This window comes from Sphaeramia orbicularis, chromosome 16 (assembly GCF_902148855.1).
Source record: "Sphaeramia orbicularis chromosome 16, fSphaOr1.1, whole genome shotgun sequence".
Classification (NCBI taxonomy): domain Eukaryota; kingdom Metazoa; phylum Chordata; class Actinopteri; order Kurtiformes; family Apogonidae; genus Sphaeramia; species Sphaeramia orbicularis.
In genome coordinates this window covers 954726-971703 of record NC_043972.1, presented here as the reverse complement: position 1 = coordinate 971703, position 16978 = coordinate 954726, and the positions used below count along the sequence as shown (strand labels likewise).

General features: G+C 41.3%; 1 protein-coding gene across 4 annotated transcripts in view; it reads left to right on the top strand.

Annotated features, from left to right (window-relative positions):
• cdk14 (cyclin dependent kinase 14) overlaps positions 1-16978 on the top strand; it is a 461964-nt gene that overhangs the window by 115249 nt on the left and 329737 nt on the right. Inside the window, exon 1 of one of the 4 annotated variants that reach the window (XM_030157364.1) lies at positions 14940-15167. The exons of 2 other annotated variants lie outside the window; for them this stretch is intronic. The gene's annotated coding sequence lies outside the window, so the exon portion shown is untranslated. Of the gene's footprint in view, positions 1-14939; positions 15190-16978 lie in introns of those variants that run through there. One more of the 4 variants, XM_030157363.1, reaches the window with a different exon arrangement.

The window sequence follows — 16978 nt, the reverse complement described above, 5'->3', positions numbered from 1 at the left end:
GAGTTCAATCCAAACAAAGGAACCAACATCTGCCTCAGACAGAAAAAGTGCTTTTAGGAGGATTCAAATAAGCATTATTTAATAAAACAGTGTTAAACAATAATAAATAAAATAGAAACAAAAAATCTGCAATATCTGCATTTGAATAAATACCTAAAAATATCGCTACAGTATTGTGAAATTAAATATTGCAATATATTGCAGAACCAGTATTTTCTGACACCCCTAGACTGAATTCTTTATTAATTCAACTGCACAGGACCATCTTCTCCTCAAATGAAACACTAGTTATTGGTCAATATGAGTTTTATTGGCCAGTGTAGATTATTAAAAGGACTTAGACAGTAATATAATGACAATGTCAACCTTTATTTGGCATCTGTTCAATTTAATAATAACAGATCATACACACAATGTCACTATTATTGTCTCCATTTGCTTTGATAGTTGTATTCTGCACTCTGGTTATATATCAACTCAATGAACATCCACAGGTTTAGTGAAAAAGTGCATTTTCTAAAAAGTTTGATGGAAAAATAAACTACATTTAGTACATATTGGCACTGGTCTTTCATAAAGTACACATTCTAGTTTGCAGGAGTGACTATTTTTTCAAACATCTTTCTGTCTTATCTTTATTCTCTCTCAGGTACACTTTGGGAATCGAAGTAAATATGCAAGGCAGAGTGTTTCACAAAAATAACCACTGTTGGAAAATCGCTCATGATTTATTTGTGTTTAAATGGGCAGGTTCCGCATGTAACTTTAGTGGACACGATGGGTTACATGCAAAACCTGGAATGAGACTGAGATTCATGAAAAACCCACGTCTGGATAAGAAAACCTCTAGGATGGACAAATTGAACCCAGTGTCTTTATTTCTATATGTATATAAGACCACTTTCAGCCATGTTTTCAGATCTAATGCACTGACACCTGGGGAGCTTTAACTGTCCTAATTTTGGTCCTATTTTTGGCCCCAATATTTTATTAAAAATTCATTAATTTTTGGAATGGCTCAGAGTAAGAGTATAATTTTTTTTTGCATTTATCTGATGTCATCATTAGGTCCATCCTGGGGGGAAATCTGTCTGAATTTCTGTTTTATTATTGGGTCTAAAAAGCTGGAAAAGTGCCAGGAACCAAAATAAACCCAGTTTCATGGACAGACCCATCTGTTAATCCACTAATCCTATGAGTCCATGTCAGTAATTGGTGTAAAATACAGTTCATCATTTTTTCATGGTCATCAGATATGACCCATTTGGACGTTCAGAGGCTCCGTAGTGAACATTTTCTGAAACACTGATTCACCAGTGACTGTGACAGTGGATAGAGACACCTGTTTATATGTTTAGTTATTGATGTCTTTGCTGATAAAGTCACATTTTCATCAGTTTTCTCTGTTTGTGATGTAATAACCCTTAACTCTAATGTGAGGTTTTTGAAAATCTACATGATCAGTGAATTAAATACAAGAAAATACATGATTTACACTGAAAAAATGGCAAATAAAGATGATAATATTGCAATAAATGGTGATAAATCACTTAAAAAAGGTAAAATAAAGAGAAAAAAATCATTTGGGACCTGACATTAAAGTGGCACTGGGTCTTTATGGGTTAAACCACCGTTTACAGTCACAGTAGAACATTATAACGTAACAATCATCTGCTGAAATGTTTAATGTAAGCGTCTGTCAGGTTGGCCTCCTTTTCACCACCTCTTTGTTTGCTTCTGTTTTCGTCCACATAACTTGTCATTACAACACGTGTCACATTTCCAACGCACAAAACAGCACAATGCAGAGGTAGACCGACAATAGTGTCATTTATAACAACACACATGTTAATGCAGAGTGTATTCATGTGTGTAAACTGAGTTTGGCAAAGAAATAAATAAGGTTATAAGTAATATTGGTGAGTAGGGCTGTGTATCAGCAAGAATCTGGTGATGTGATACAAATAATACTGGGATCATGATATAATACATCACAATATATCATGATACTGTTAAAAAGGCCTTTTTTTTGTTTGTTTGTTTCTGTTTTTAAATTATTATTTCCTTGAAGAATTGAATTCCATCATAAATCTGCCCAAATCCTAAACACATTTATATTTGATTCCAACAGGATCTAATGTTCTATCAGCAAATGTTCCAACTGTGTTCAAACTGAAATTGTGTTTTCCAGACATTCCAGTTTCAGATCCTGTTCAAATGTTCAGATTCTATTAGTTCACAACTAACATCAGAACAGGATTGGAGTTCAATCCAACAAAGGAACCAACATTATTGAATAAAAGAGTGTGAAATAAGAATAAAGAAAATATAAAGAAAAAAGAAAAACAAAAAAACCCGAAAATGAACCTCCACAATATCTGCATTTGAATAAATACCTAAAAATATTGACACAGTACTTTTTAATATTGATACAGTATTGTGAAATGAAATATTGCGATATATTGCAGAACTGATATTTTCGAACAGCCCTATTGATGAGCATGGTCAAATATTAACCCTTAGTGGGCTGAGTCTATTGTGGCTGTTTTTGCATACTTTTCATTTGGCCTTTATATACTATAGAAACAAATGTTTACTATCCCCATGTTTGGGATCTGTTCGTTCAGCACAACTTCATCTATATCATCTGTCTATTACTTTTTCACTTTAACCTACTATGAAAACATAAAAGGACAAAAAACACACAAAAAATAAAATCTGATTTGAAAACTGTATATAATTTACTGCATAAATAATACACAGATGTTTAACGAAACTTTTCACAGACTATAAAAATGAATATTGGTTCCAAATATTAGGTATAGAAAATAAAAATTGTAATAAATTCAAACTATACTCAAATCTTTGACGTAAAAGCAGATCTGTACAGAAGTGTTTACTTAGGTGTTCTGACCCCTCCCCCCTCCACCACACCCCCGGTCTTCCTGGTTTCACCTGGGGTTCAGGTGGGCTCACTCTCACCCTCACCTGTGCTGTTAATGCAGTCTGTGGATTAGAATCTGCAGTCGGCCAGTTTCTTCTGTTTTGAAAAAGGACAAAGAATGACAAAGATACGGTCAGAAATATAACACCCCCCCACCTCATTTTCATACTTTTATTCAGGTTTGTTTGCTCTGGTTTCAAACCGTCACCTCTCCGGTTGTCTTTTCTCTGTCAACATCAAATAAAAAGTGGGAGAGTGTTTCAAGTCCACACTTTTGAACGCGGTCGACATGACCGACTTCTGACGCTACGACATGTTGGAAATGTCATGTGATTGAGTCACAGGGCCGTAACTGTGGACCCCAAAGGGTTAAAGGATCACTATTACTCACATATTTCATAAAGGACGTCATTATGGGGCCAGTTTTATTGTGCATAACAGTAAAAAATGTGCGTTTTCTGTCCTCAGTCCTTGATCAGATGGAGCTGTGCACATAGAAAACTCTTCTCTATGAACTTTATCCACATTCAGTGCACAGACGGAGTAAAAAGTGCATGAAAGGCATAAAAAAGTAAAAATATCCCTCCTTTAAACAGTGATGTGTAGTTTTTGCATTATACATCATAAACATAGAATGGCTCCAGCTCTGCTTTGCTTTTGTTTCAGTCTTTGTGTTTTTCTTCAGACTCCCTGCATCCCAACAACAGTTCATCTCCGGCTGCAGATTCTTCCATTTTTCAAATCAGTAAAGCAATAGTGTCTCATTATTTGGTTCTTCTTTGTTATGAATGACTGACGTGTGCACCCGCTGCCTCACAGTAATTGGTTGTGACTTTGGTTGATGCGTTTCAGGTGCATTAATTGAACAATCCTAAAGCGATTCCATGTTCTGTGACACATTCATTACTTTGGTTAATTCAGTTTTTCTACTGCGGTGTGCGTTTCAGTGTACGTTTGTACTGAGCATCCGTCCTCCACTTCTCATCCCCGTTCATCGTCTTTCTGCCCTGTGTCACCCCTTACCCCCTGATGAACCCCCCCACCCCCACCCCCAACCCCCCGGTCACCCCGGTGGGTTGGATACAGTATGTGTGAGTGTTTCATCTGCTTCCGGACCAAAGCTGGGGAGCCCACTGTGTGCATCACTGAATAATGAATGACCTCCAGGCTTTCCTCCACATTTCTTCCACTCTTTTAAACCCTTTGTGTGGTTGTGTGTGTTTAGCAGAGGTTACCTTTGACATTTTTATTGTCTGTCAAAATGACAGACAAGGTTGTAAAAATTCCATCATCACACATTATTATGTCATTTCAAATTACATTTTTTAATGATAATGAGACATATTTAGTAGTAGGGCTGCATGATATTGGAAAAAACTGACATTGTGATTTTTTTTTACCCCTGCAATATACACTTTATATATACAGGGTGGGGAAGCAAAATGTACACTGAACATTTAGTTGTTTTTTCTCAGCAGACACTACGTCAGTTGTTTTGAACCCAAACATATACTGATGTCATAATCATACCTAACACTATTATCCATACATTTTCAGAAACTTTTGCCCATATGAGTAATCAGGAAAGCAAACGTCAAAGAGTGTGTGATTTGCTGAATGCACTCGTCACACCAAAGGAGATTTCAAAAATAGTTGGAGTGTCCATAAAGACTGTTTATAATGGAAAGAAGAGAATGACTATGAACAAAACTATTACCAGAAAGTCTGGAAGATACTATTAAAGAAGAATGGGAGAAGTTGTCACCCCAATATTTGAGGAACACTTGCGCAAGTTTCAGGAAGCGTGTGAAGGCAGTTATTGAGAAAGAAGGAGGACACATAGAATAAAAACATTTTCTATTATGGACATTTTCTTGTGGCAAATAAATTCTCATGACTTTCAATAAACTAATTGGTCATACACTGTCTTTCAATCCCTGCCTCAAAATATTGTACAGTTTGCTTCCCCACCCTGTGTGTATGTATATATATATATATATATATATATATATATATAATATGAAAAAAATAGACAGGAGGCTATAATTAGGGGTGTGTATTGGCAAGAATCTGGTGATACGATACAAATCACAATATTAGGATCACAATATGATATATCATGATACTGTTAAGAAGGCAATTTTTTGTTTGTTTTTTAAAAATGATTATTTCCTGGAAGAATTGAATTCCAGCTGAAATCTGCACAAATCCTAAACACATTTGTATTTGATCCAACAGGATCTAATGTTCTATCACCAAATGTTCCAACTGTGTTCAAACTGAAATTCTGTTTTACAGACATTCCAGTTTCAGATCCTGTTCAGATGTTCAGATTCTATTAGTTCATAATTAACATCAGAACATTATTTTTGTGTGATCCCAACAAAGGAACTACCATCTGCCTCTCAGACAGTAAAAAGTGCTTTTAGGATGATCCAAATAACCATTAGTCTTAAATAATAATAAATAAGATATAAACTATAAAGAAAACCAAAAACCTAAAATGAACCTCCACAATATCTGCATTTGAATAAATACCTAAAAATATCAATACAGTACTTTTTAATATCGATACAGTATTGTGAAATGAAATCTTGCGATATATTGCAGAACCGATATTTTCTAACAGCCCTAATAAGTAATAGTGACTTGAATACTTCTCAACATTAATTTTTGTATATCTGATACATAATCAAACATCATTTAAAAAAAAAAGGTGTGGTCTCACTTTACAAGTTATGATGATGAGATATCAGGCCTTGATTCTAAAAATTTTAGAAATGAATTCCATATCATGTGGAAGATATGAGTTTTGTGTTTAACTGTGTATGTGAGCCTTTCAGTCGCTGTGCAGGATGAGAGTTCAGCAGTCCATGAATTCAACACATGTCCAGTGTCGACCTAAAACCTCCTGAGACCCAGCAGTGCATGTTTGTCCTCTGTAGTGGACAAGAGTTTCACAGCTTTAATGAAAAAAAAAAGTCCACTGAAAAGGACTTTATATAATATTTAAAAAAAAAAAATGTATCTGAAAAAGTTGTTGCAGCATGCTGTTTCCAATTAGTGCAGTTGTTTAATGTGAAATGGTGAAAATGTGGACTTACTGGGTCTCAGGAGGATATGAGGCTTCACATGTATTAGACAGGTTCCCCAGACTACTGTCATGAGTTCTAAGTGCTGAAGTTTCTGGAAGCAGACCTAGAATACAGATCTGTGGGCACATTGGGATTCCTTTGTCTATAATATTGGAAACTGTGTTCATTATTCTTCTCCAAATTCTTGCAAATGTTGACATTTCCAAATACAGTGAAACGAGGTACCTCTGTCAGTTCCATGTTTTATACAGGTGTCTGGGATTTGGGGAGATGACCCTCAGTGTTTTAATCTGTCAAAATGAGGGACGGCCTTCCGAATTTTCCATCATCTTTAAAAAAAATCTGTCAATAATGGAATATTTTCGGTTAATGCGACCTCTGATGTTTAGGGGTTAAATTCTGTTGAACAGCAAAATATACTGAGAGAAACTGCTCTGAGAATGGTCATAAATGTTTATTATGTGACCAACATCTGAACAAAAATAACATCTACAAACACACAAAGCCGTTTTTGTGTGAATTTTGGTTTTGATTTTTCCGTCGTCCATCATTTATTATACATTTGTGACGGATCGGAGACCGTTTTCCTCCCATATCATCTTTTCTGCTGTTTTTCTGCTTTTAACTGATGGCTGTCTGAAAATCCACTTGTTTATATCCAATCTGAGCCATCTTATTGCAGATTTCACACCCTCCTGCCTCGCAGCAACACAATAGACATGGTGTGGTTCCTGTAGCAACAGGCCTGTCAGTCAAGGTCATCCATGACGGAGAAAAAGATGGAGCGAGGAAAAACAGGGGGAGAGTCAGAATGTGAACAAAGGAAAAGTCCCAGCTATCTGATGATTTGGGTTTTGTAGCATGACGGAGCGTGACATGATTTGGGAGGTTGTTTGTCCTGTGAGTGGGCTGATATTGATTTGGAAAACAGGATGTGGGCTTTACTTCGAATGCACAAGGCGATACTCCACTCCCCTTTGGCCAAAGCACTGCTCTAAATGATCATGTTTAATTAAGTTTATCTGCTTTTTGTACCTGTCATGTAAATGTCCTTGCACATCATTTACACTTAATTCAACTAGCTTTATCTTCATGCAGCCGTAAATGGCTTTCTCGTTGCGCGGATGTGGAAATGTCACTGCAAAAAATAAACACACTACTGACGAAAAGAAAACAACTAGATCGAACAAGCATTGAATTTGAATTTACAGCAAACACCTACACGGCTAACAAATCTGCTCTAAATATGGAAATGCATGCAAGCAGGTTAGAAAACAAAATGTTCAAGGAATTCCACATCATGCAGACCGGTTTGTTCCTGTCCCAGAGGGAGTCAGTCTGATGGGCCGCAACAAAAGGACCGACAACAGGGACTCTGAGGATGCAGGTCACTCTGGAACACAGGTGTCAAACATGCGGCCCAGGGGCCAAATCTGGCCCACCAAAGGGTCCAGTCCGACCCACCAAAGGGTCCAGTCCGGCCCACCAAAAGGTCCAGTCCAACCCACCAAAAGGTCCAGTCCAGCCCACCAAAGGGTCCAGCCCGACCCACCAAAGGGTCCAGCCCGACCCACCAAAGGGTCCAGTCCGACCCACCAAAGGGTCCAGCCCGACCCACCAAAGGGTCCAGTCCGGCCCACCAAAAGGTCCAGTCCAACCCACCAAAAGGTCCAGTCCAGCCCACCAAAGGGTCCAGCCCGACCCACCAAAGGGTCCAGCCCGACCCACCAAAGGGTCCAGTCCAGCCCACCAAAGGGTCCAGCCCGACCCACCAAAGGGTCCAGCCCGACCCACCAAAGGGTCCAGTCCGGCCCACCAAATGGTCCAGTCTGGCCCACCAAAAGGTCCAGTCCAGCCCACCAAAGGGTCCAGTCCGGCCCACCAAAAGGTCCAGTCCAACCCACCAAAGGGTCCAGTCCGGCCCACCAAAGGGTCCAGTCCGGCCCACCAAAAGGTCCAGTCCGACCCACCAAAGGGTCCAGTCCGGCCCACCAAAGGGTCCAGTCCGGCCCACCAAAAGGTCCAGTCCGGCCCACCAAAAGGTCCAGTCCAACCCACCAAAAGGTCCAGTCCGGCCCACCAAAGGGTCCAGTCCGACCCACCAAAGGGTCCAGTCCGGCCCACCAAAGGGTCCAGCCCGACCCACCAAAGGGTCCAGTCCGGCCCACCAAATGGTCCAGTCCGGCCCACCAAAAGGTCCAGTCCAGCCCACCAAAGGGTCCAGTCCGGCCCACCAAAGGGTCCAGCCCGACCCACCAAAGGGTCCAGTCCGGCCCACCAAATGGTCCAGTCCGGCCCACCAAAAGGTCCAGTCCAGCCCACCAAAGGGTCCAGTCCGGCCCACCAAAAGGTCCAGTCCAACCCACCAAAAGGTCCAGTCCAACCCACCAAAAGGTCCAGTCCGGCCCACCAAAGGGTCCAGTCCGACCCACCAAAGGGTCCAGTCCAACCCACCAAAGGGTCCAGTCCGGCCCACCAAAGGGTCCAGTCCGGCCCACCAAAAGGTCCAGTCCGGCCCACCAAAAGGTCCAGTCCGGCCCACCAAAGGGTCCAGTCCGGCCCTGGGGATGAAGTTGTGAAATGCAAAAATTACACTGAAAATCTGACCAATCCTTTTAGTTCAGTTCCACATTCAGACCAGTTCCGTCTGCAGTGGGCAGGACCAGTCCAATACTGTCAGAAGAACAGAAATAATGACAACTGACAATGGTTCTCTTTGTAAATATAAATATTTTCATGTATTTATACTAAAACAAAGTATAATTTCACAAAAAATGTGAATAACCTGAACAAATATGAACAACCTGAAATGTCTTAAGAGAAGTCAGTACGATTTGACCAATCTTCTGTCTGTTCTTACATGTTGTGTGTGTTTGTAGATCCACTGTGATCTGTCAGTTCTAATGAACATGTGGAAATGAGAAACTGAGGCAGAATAGTGTTCATATTACACTGATTTTTTCAGTTTGTTCATGTTCTTCACATCTTTTGAAAGGAGAGTTTGTAGATGGAAACATATTCATTGTTTAATTTTACTTGTTTTGCTCTAAAACACAGAAAAGTTTGGAGTTGACATTATTTCTCTATTATTCTGTTATTATTTGACTGGTCCGATCCACTGCAGATCAGATTTAGCTGAATGTGGAACTGGAACCAGAACTGGAACCAGAACCGGAATGGGATTATTAAGGACTCGTATCGGTACTCGGTATCGGCAAGTACTCAATAAATAGTCAAACAGTTGAAAAGAAGTCAATTATCTGAGCTATCGTAGTTTAAATTAGTAATCAGTCCATGTCCATTCTAGTCTGGGCAGGACGACTTTAGTCTCAATAAGATCATCTCCAGAGTCCATATCTGTCCATATTTAATTACCAAATGACTTTATGATTAATCATGTCTCACTGCTAAATTTATTTTATATTGAATCTCATGAACATCAGAATAATTGTATTTATAAGTCTATCATTTATTGTTTTGTTTTACATTAGATTAGAAATAAAAATAGTTTAGGTGAAAATGTTGACTTAAATTCAGTTTTTAAGAATTTTTTTCTATAAAACTGAAGCCAGATTGAACAGATTTTTAAGTTCATAATGCACCAGAATGACTGGACCAGACTGGACCCAGACCCAGACTGGACCCAGACCCAGACTGGACCAGACTGGACCCATACCAGACCCAAAATGAACCCAGACTGGACCAGACTGGACCAGACTGGACCCATACCGGACCCAGACTGGACCAGACTGGACCCATACCAGACCCAAAATGAACCCAGACTGGACCTAGACTGGACCAGACTGGACCCAGACTGGACCAGACTGGACCCAGACTGGACCCAGACTGGACCAATACCGGACCCAGACTGGACCAGACTGGACCCAGACCCAGACTGGACCAGACTGGACCCATACCAGACCCAGACTGGACCCAGACCCAGACTGGACCAGACTGGACCCAGACCCAGACTGGACCCAGATCCAGACTGGACCCAGACCCAGACTGGACCAGACTGGACCCAGACTGGACCCATACCGGACCCATACCGGACCCAGACTGGACCAGACTGGACCCAGACCCAGACTGGACCCAGACCCAGACTGGACCAGACTGGACCCAGACCCAGACTGGACCAGACTGGACCCATACCAGACCCAGACTGGACCCAGACCCAGACTGGACCAGACTGGACCCAGACCCAGACTGGACCCAGACCCAGACTGGACCAGACTGGACCAGACTGGACCCAGACTGGACCCATACCGGACCCATACCGGACCCAGACTGGACCAGACTGGACCCAGACCCAGACTGGACCCAGACCCAGACTGGACCAGACTGGACCCAGACCCAGACTGGACCCAGACTGGACCCATACCGGACCCAAAATGAACCCAGACTGGACCAGACTGGACCCAGACCCAGACTGGACCAGACTGGACCCAGACCCAGACTGGACCAGACTGGCTGTGGCTGTTGTGGCTCCACTCTGTTCTCCTGGAGCCCCAGTGTCTGGATGTTTCATTTTCCTCTCACCATCACAGATTACTGTAAAATGGATATAATCTAATATGAGTAGAAGTGTATTTACGGTTGTACATGTTTATAATGTTTAGTAAATTCTCCTAAATAACAGCTGTCAGTTCCAGTCAGGGCTGGGGTCAAAATGAACAGATAAAGGCTGGTCTCCAAATCCACAGTAAACGTAGAACATGCTGCCACTCTGACACAACACACTGTTTCATACTGACACTTACTCAGACTAACACCCCCCATTTCAGTCTCAGCACCCCCCTCTCAGCTTTCTCGTTCCAAATGCCCCCCCAATGGTGTCCCAACGCCCCGTTGAGAAACCCCTACAACATTATCAGCCTCTAGCTTCAAAGTGAAGTTATGTAATGTGTAGAAAAGGTCCATTCACAGACTGTACAGAACATGCATGACTTCCACAGAGAACACTGCATGTGTAGAGTCGATCTAGCCTCTAAATGATGCACTGTTGCATCAAATGTGCATATCACGCAGCCTAAAGTGGTGTATGAGGTAGGCTATGATATTAGCTAAGTCCGTTCCATTTAAGTGGCGTCCATTTCAGAGGTGTACGTATCATCAGGGCAGTGCTTAGCTCATATCAGGCCTGTGCAGGTTCAGAGTAAACCGGATTACTAAGGATACAAACTACATTTCAGTGGTCTCTCTCTCTCTCTGTTACAAGCAGCTCTGTTCCTTCAGGGCCTGGATTGAGAGGCTGAGAAGGATCTTCTTCCCCGCGGCCATAAAGATGATAAACACTTCAAAAGTCCACACAGCGTATAACCTGCACCTTCATACGCTGCATTTGTGCAGCTCAGCATCTTCTCCTGTTCTTATACATTGCACAGATAGTGTGTAGTCCTATGACCTGCCCCCGATCCAGGACTTATTTATATTTACTCATTTTGACTTTTTCTTGCATTTATAGTTGCATTTCTTTGACCCATAGCTTTAAATGAGTTGAAACCCTCATGTTATGGTCTCTTTTTTAATGCTGCATTTGATAAACACAGATCTTCAAATCTAGGTCATCCTGGTGCTGTTGGTCATGCATGAGTAAATAACATTCATAGGATTTTACAGCATTGCCCACATTAACTCATTGTAATTGGAAGGTTCTGCTTTCCTGCCGGCTAAAACATCAGATGTGACCCTCAATAACTAACCTGGATTGGTTTGGTTTGGTTTGGTTTGGTTACCATGGTGACAGCCTGTGAAAGCAATGAGCCATGTCTGAGGTCAGTAGATCGTTTGCTGCTCATGTTTTCACCATAAACATAAAAGTATTGGCCCCAGACACTGTATCTGTCTTCAGATGGATTTATAATGTGTCCAAGAAGAATGGAAGTCAGAATGCATCTTTAGTTCCACATGATATATCATCAGCCATCATCCTGCAAAATAAATAAAAAAATGAATGAATGAATGAATCAAGTCATTCTCACAGTAGCTGACTTTTAAATGCAGAGTTACATTTTTACCAGTAGATCATTGTCAAAATCATTAAGATGTCCATAAAAATTATTAATATGCATGTAGACAAACTGTGACAAAAACAGCACAGTGTGGCAGTGTGCATGTGTTTTAGCACCTACATGCTTTATGATGGTTTTTTACATTTAAATTGACAACTATTGGTTTTATAATATGTAGGTTCTGCAGATTTTTACATCTGACTATTTTCTTCTACATATTTCATCTGCATGAGGACTGTGTAAAAGTGATAGACTTTTCATCATTACCAATAAGATAACTATCCAACAGAATGTTTTCTTTTACATCGAATGCAGACCATCATGAAAGTAGCCTACATAGCAAATATAAAAAATTTACACCCCTTAAGCATGTTTGTGTTATTTGTGGAATTAATTACTTAATTTGTCAAATCGGATTTTATATTTTTTGTGTATTTTTTGGCCCTGTATGTTGATATAGTAGGTCAAAATGAAAATATAATAGCCTGATGATATAGATGAAGTTGTGCTGAAAAAAAAAAAGATACCCAACATGGGTATGGAAAACATTTTTCTATAAAGGCAAAATCAAAAGTACTCAAAAAAAATAGACTCAGACCCCTAAGGGTTAATAATGAAATGTGGTCCAAATGACACAAAAACATCCAATTATTTAGTAGAAATGTAATGTCTTGAAGTGAAACACAAGCGGCAAACTCTTTCTGCCTCGCACACAGCAGCCGCCGGTGTAATCTTCACTGGAGGCGATTTGCAGGACTTGGTAAGTTCTAGCAACTCGGCTTAGTGTTTGCAGGTGACATAAGCTGGTGCAAAAAATCTACAGTAATACCAAAAGAAAAAAAACTGCATGATATCAGCCACTTTTAGAGCAAACACCTGTATAACCCAATGACTAAAAGTACACAGCAGCCTGTAAATGCCACGCTGCATTCACAGTTCAGTGTAAGAGTGGGAAATCTGAGTTGTAGCAGTGAGTCAGTGGTTCCCAACCCTTTTTTTTTTTTTTTTTGCTGAAATTAATTTGTTTTTGATCATGTAATAGTTTGCTATAATATGTTGCAAATAAATGTTGATTTTAGATGACATTTAGGCTATGTAATGTACATTTTTATTAATAAGTTTTAATTTAAAAATTTTTTTTTATCAAGTACTAGAAATTTCAGGCGACCCCATTTGAATTCCAGGCGACCCTATGTGGGGTCCAGACCCCAAGGTGGAAAAACACTGCATTAACTGCTCCCAGTCCCCTTTTTCAGTTGTTTGGTATAGTCTGTTCTTTCTCAAACTGATCACATCTTGTGCCACAAACGTCTTAAACCAGTGACACATCTGAATGAAGGGGTTCAACCAGTGGTTCAGCCTTTTTTTACTCCTGACCCCATTTTAACATCACATATTTCTGACGATCCCAGACATTCAAAACTGAGACTTTTTTTTTTTCTAAAATCAATTTGTTTTTGATCATGTAATAATTTGCTATAATATGTTGCAAATGAACGTTAATTTTAGACAACATTTAGGCTATATAATGTAAATTTTTATTAGTAAGTTTTAATTTTTTGGATTTTTTATCAATTCACTGCTTCAGTTTCAGCCTCAGAGTTTGTCATGTTTTTTATGTCTCTCTCGACTCACTGTATATTTTTTATTAGTGAGTTTTATTTGTCTTTTTTAATCAATTACTAAAAATTTCAGGCGACCCCATTTGAATTCCAGGTGATCCCATGTGGGGTTCCGACCCCAAGGTTTACAAACACTGTCCCATGAGATCCCATGACGTTCTATTGATTGTTTTTTGTTATATGTTGAACTTTAATCATCTGTGTGCTTTGACAAATGAAGCGTTCAAATTCCACTTTTTTTTTTTTTTTACCCCTCCTGGTCTTCATTAGAAAGAGGTCATAAATGTGATCAATAATTATCTGTTGACTGAAATGAGGCATTTAATCATGATAAAATGTTGAGTGTTTTCCACTCAGTCCTCCCTCTCTTCTATCTAGAGTCTTAATTAATGATCAAGGTCATGAGCAAGCTGCTGAGGAAGAGCTGAGGTAAAGGTAGTTAATCCTGCTTTCTGACATATTAAAAAAATATCCAATCCAACTTTATTTGTAAAGCACTGTAAAACAACCACAGTGGACCAAAGTGTTGTACAGAAAAGTTACTAAAACCCAAATAAAAGAATGAAATACAGAACAGATTTAAGGACATAGAACTGTTCAAAAAAGAAAACAGCGCTGTACAGAAGAATAAATAAAACCCAAATAAAAGAAGAAAATACAAGAATACATTAAAAAAACATAAAAAGCCATACAATTTAAAAACAACATAAATAAATAAATACAAATAAATGAATAAAACATAACTAATGAGTGAACATTGCATTCTTCAATAATAAGGAGGTGGATATAAATTCCATGGCTGCTCTGCAGTTCATGCTAATCCTACTGTAGCATCCCACTGCTGCAGACAGTGTTTGTCTTTACCCAGAATGCCAGGTTTATGTGTCATCTGTGATGCTAGTGCTAAAGCAGCGCAGCCCAGGGCAGCTGGTCCTCCTTCAGCTCCTGTCCTCATGCACACAGTCACACATGCACACAGTCACACATGCACACAGTCACACATGCACACATGCTGCGGCTGCATGGCTGCAGCCTGGGCTGCTAGCGGCTGCTGCAGACACTGTTTGCTTCCTTAAACTCCTCTGGGCTGTACCATCTCAGCTGAACGGGGGTCCTCTAGGGTTTCAGGATGTCCGCGGAGCCGTGTCTTTTCTCTCCCATCTGCTGCATCACACCTAGTCCTAACCCCCCTCCCCTCCCCCCTCCCCTGGTGTCCCCTTGTGAGTAGCATGCTCTCATCCTGGCAGGGCTGTCTTGTCGTCCAGAAACAGCGCAGCCTCCAAACACCCACTCCTCCGCCACCTCGGATTTCACTCCCCCCTCTGCTTATAGTACAATCTCATCATTTCCAGCTTGCAACGGGAGCGGAAGAGAGGGAAAGGAGAGAGAGTGAGAGAGAGAGCGAGAAAGAGGGAGGGAGGGAGATGTTTTCAGCTGGTTTGCAGGAAGAGAGGTTGGCCTGAATGCGTTCTGTCTGCTCTTCAGAGGCATCCAGGTGAGCTGTTTCCTCCTGGAAGGTAAGGGCAACACTGAGATTGGCGCTCATTTTGTCCTGCATCCCTTGTCATCCCCCCCCACCCCACCCCCCCTCTCCTCCTGCTTCAGATACATCGCTTCTGTCAGGGTACGTGTGTGGTTGAGCGTGCATAGTATTCCCCAGACGTACCACACAAACGTAAGCCAGTAGCAGGCGATGGGCAGATGTGCAGGCATGGCAGCATGTGTGTGCATTTACAGCAGATCCGGTTTACAGTATGCACGGTGTGTGTGTGTGTGTGTGTGTGTGTGTGTGTGTACGACTCAGTGTCTTAAGGGGAGGTGGGTATGATGCTAGCATGACAGCTGGAAACTGGATGGCCCACCTGAGTCTTGGTGGGTCTCAGTGGGGAGGATGTGACGAGAGACCCATGGGATGGAGAGGAAGTAGCAGGGAAAGACGGAAAGGAGGTGTGTGTGTGTGTGTGTGTGTGTGTGTAGCCATGTCTGCAGTTTTTGCAAGAAAGTGTCAGTGTTGTTTTTTTCTCTTAAATAACGTCAGCACTGCCCCCCCCCCACACTACCTCCATCCGTTCTGTGCTAATAGGAAGCATTTCCGTTGTGGTAGTGGAACTGGAATGGGTGCTGATGTTTACTGTCCTAATGGACGGGATGGGATGCTCTGCTGCAGCATTTTTCCTCTCTGCCCCCCCCCCCCCGTCTGTACAACATGTCGTCCCACTTCGGGGCAAATGTGCAACACTCTCCTCCTTGCCGAGCCCAGAGGGATGGAATGTGGGCAGGGTGGGAGGAAGAGACGGGGGACAGGCCACTTCCCATCTGTGGCGGCGGCTCGTGGAGGCGCTGCGAGGTTTTGTGCAGGGCCGTACGCAGCTCCTTAGGAAGGCAGTCTGTGAGGGAAGAGACACCGAGTAAAGGAGGAGTGAAACCAGAGGAGTGAGCGGAGCACAGGGGTGTCATGTGTTTGACAGAGGATAAGTGCTGTCAGGATACTGGGCCAAATCTAAACTAGTGTCTGTGGACGGACTGGCAACAAAGGCTCTTTTTGACAGAGCTTCACATCCACAGCTACAGTGGGAGGAAATGAGGTCTAGCCTCTGGAAGTTGTTTGGTTTGTTCCTAAAAACTATCTTTGCAAGACCTGACCACAGTTTTCTGCACATCTGACCAACAGAGGTCATGAAGCACTGGAGTAGTGGGCAAATCTAAAGGCGTTTCCACACTTTATTCAGTAGTTTTGGCTTCACATGTCAACTTCCTATACTTTATTTAGTAGATGGTTTAGTGTTAACCCTTTAAACCCTAAGTCTAAAATGGTTTGCCTGGACTTTTTTTCTTATTTTGATAATAAAAAGGTTCAAAAATATGCTGAGTCCATTTGCCCATTTTCTCAGAGCACTTTTTCCTCCAGATCTTTCAAAGTCTAGCTGTCATTTACAATTTACTGCATGTTCTAGTACTGATACAACTGCTGACAGAGCTTCACATCCACAGCTACAGTGGGAGGAAATGAGGTCTAGTCTCTGGAAGTTGTTTGGTTTGTTCCTAAAAACTATCTTTGCAAGACCTGACCACAGTTTTCTGCACATCTGAACAAGAGAGGTCATGAAGCACTGGAGTAGTGGACAAATCTAAAGGCGTTTCCACACTTTACTCAGTAGTTTTGGCTTCACATGTCGAATCCCTATACTTTATTTAGTAGATGGTTAAGTATTAACCCTTTAAACCCTAAGTCTAAAATGGTTTGCCTGGACTTTTTTTTCATATTTTGACGATAAAAAGGTTAGAAAATATCCTGTGAGTGAGTCC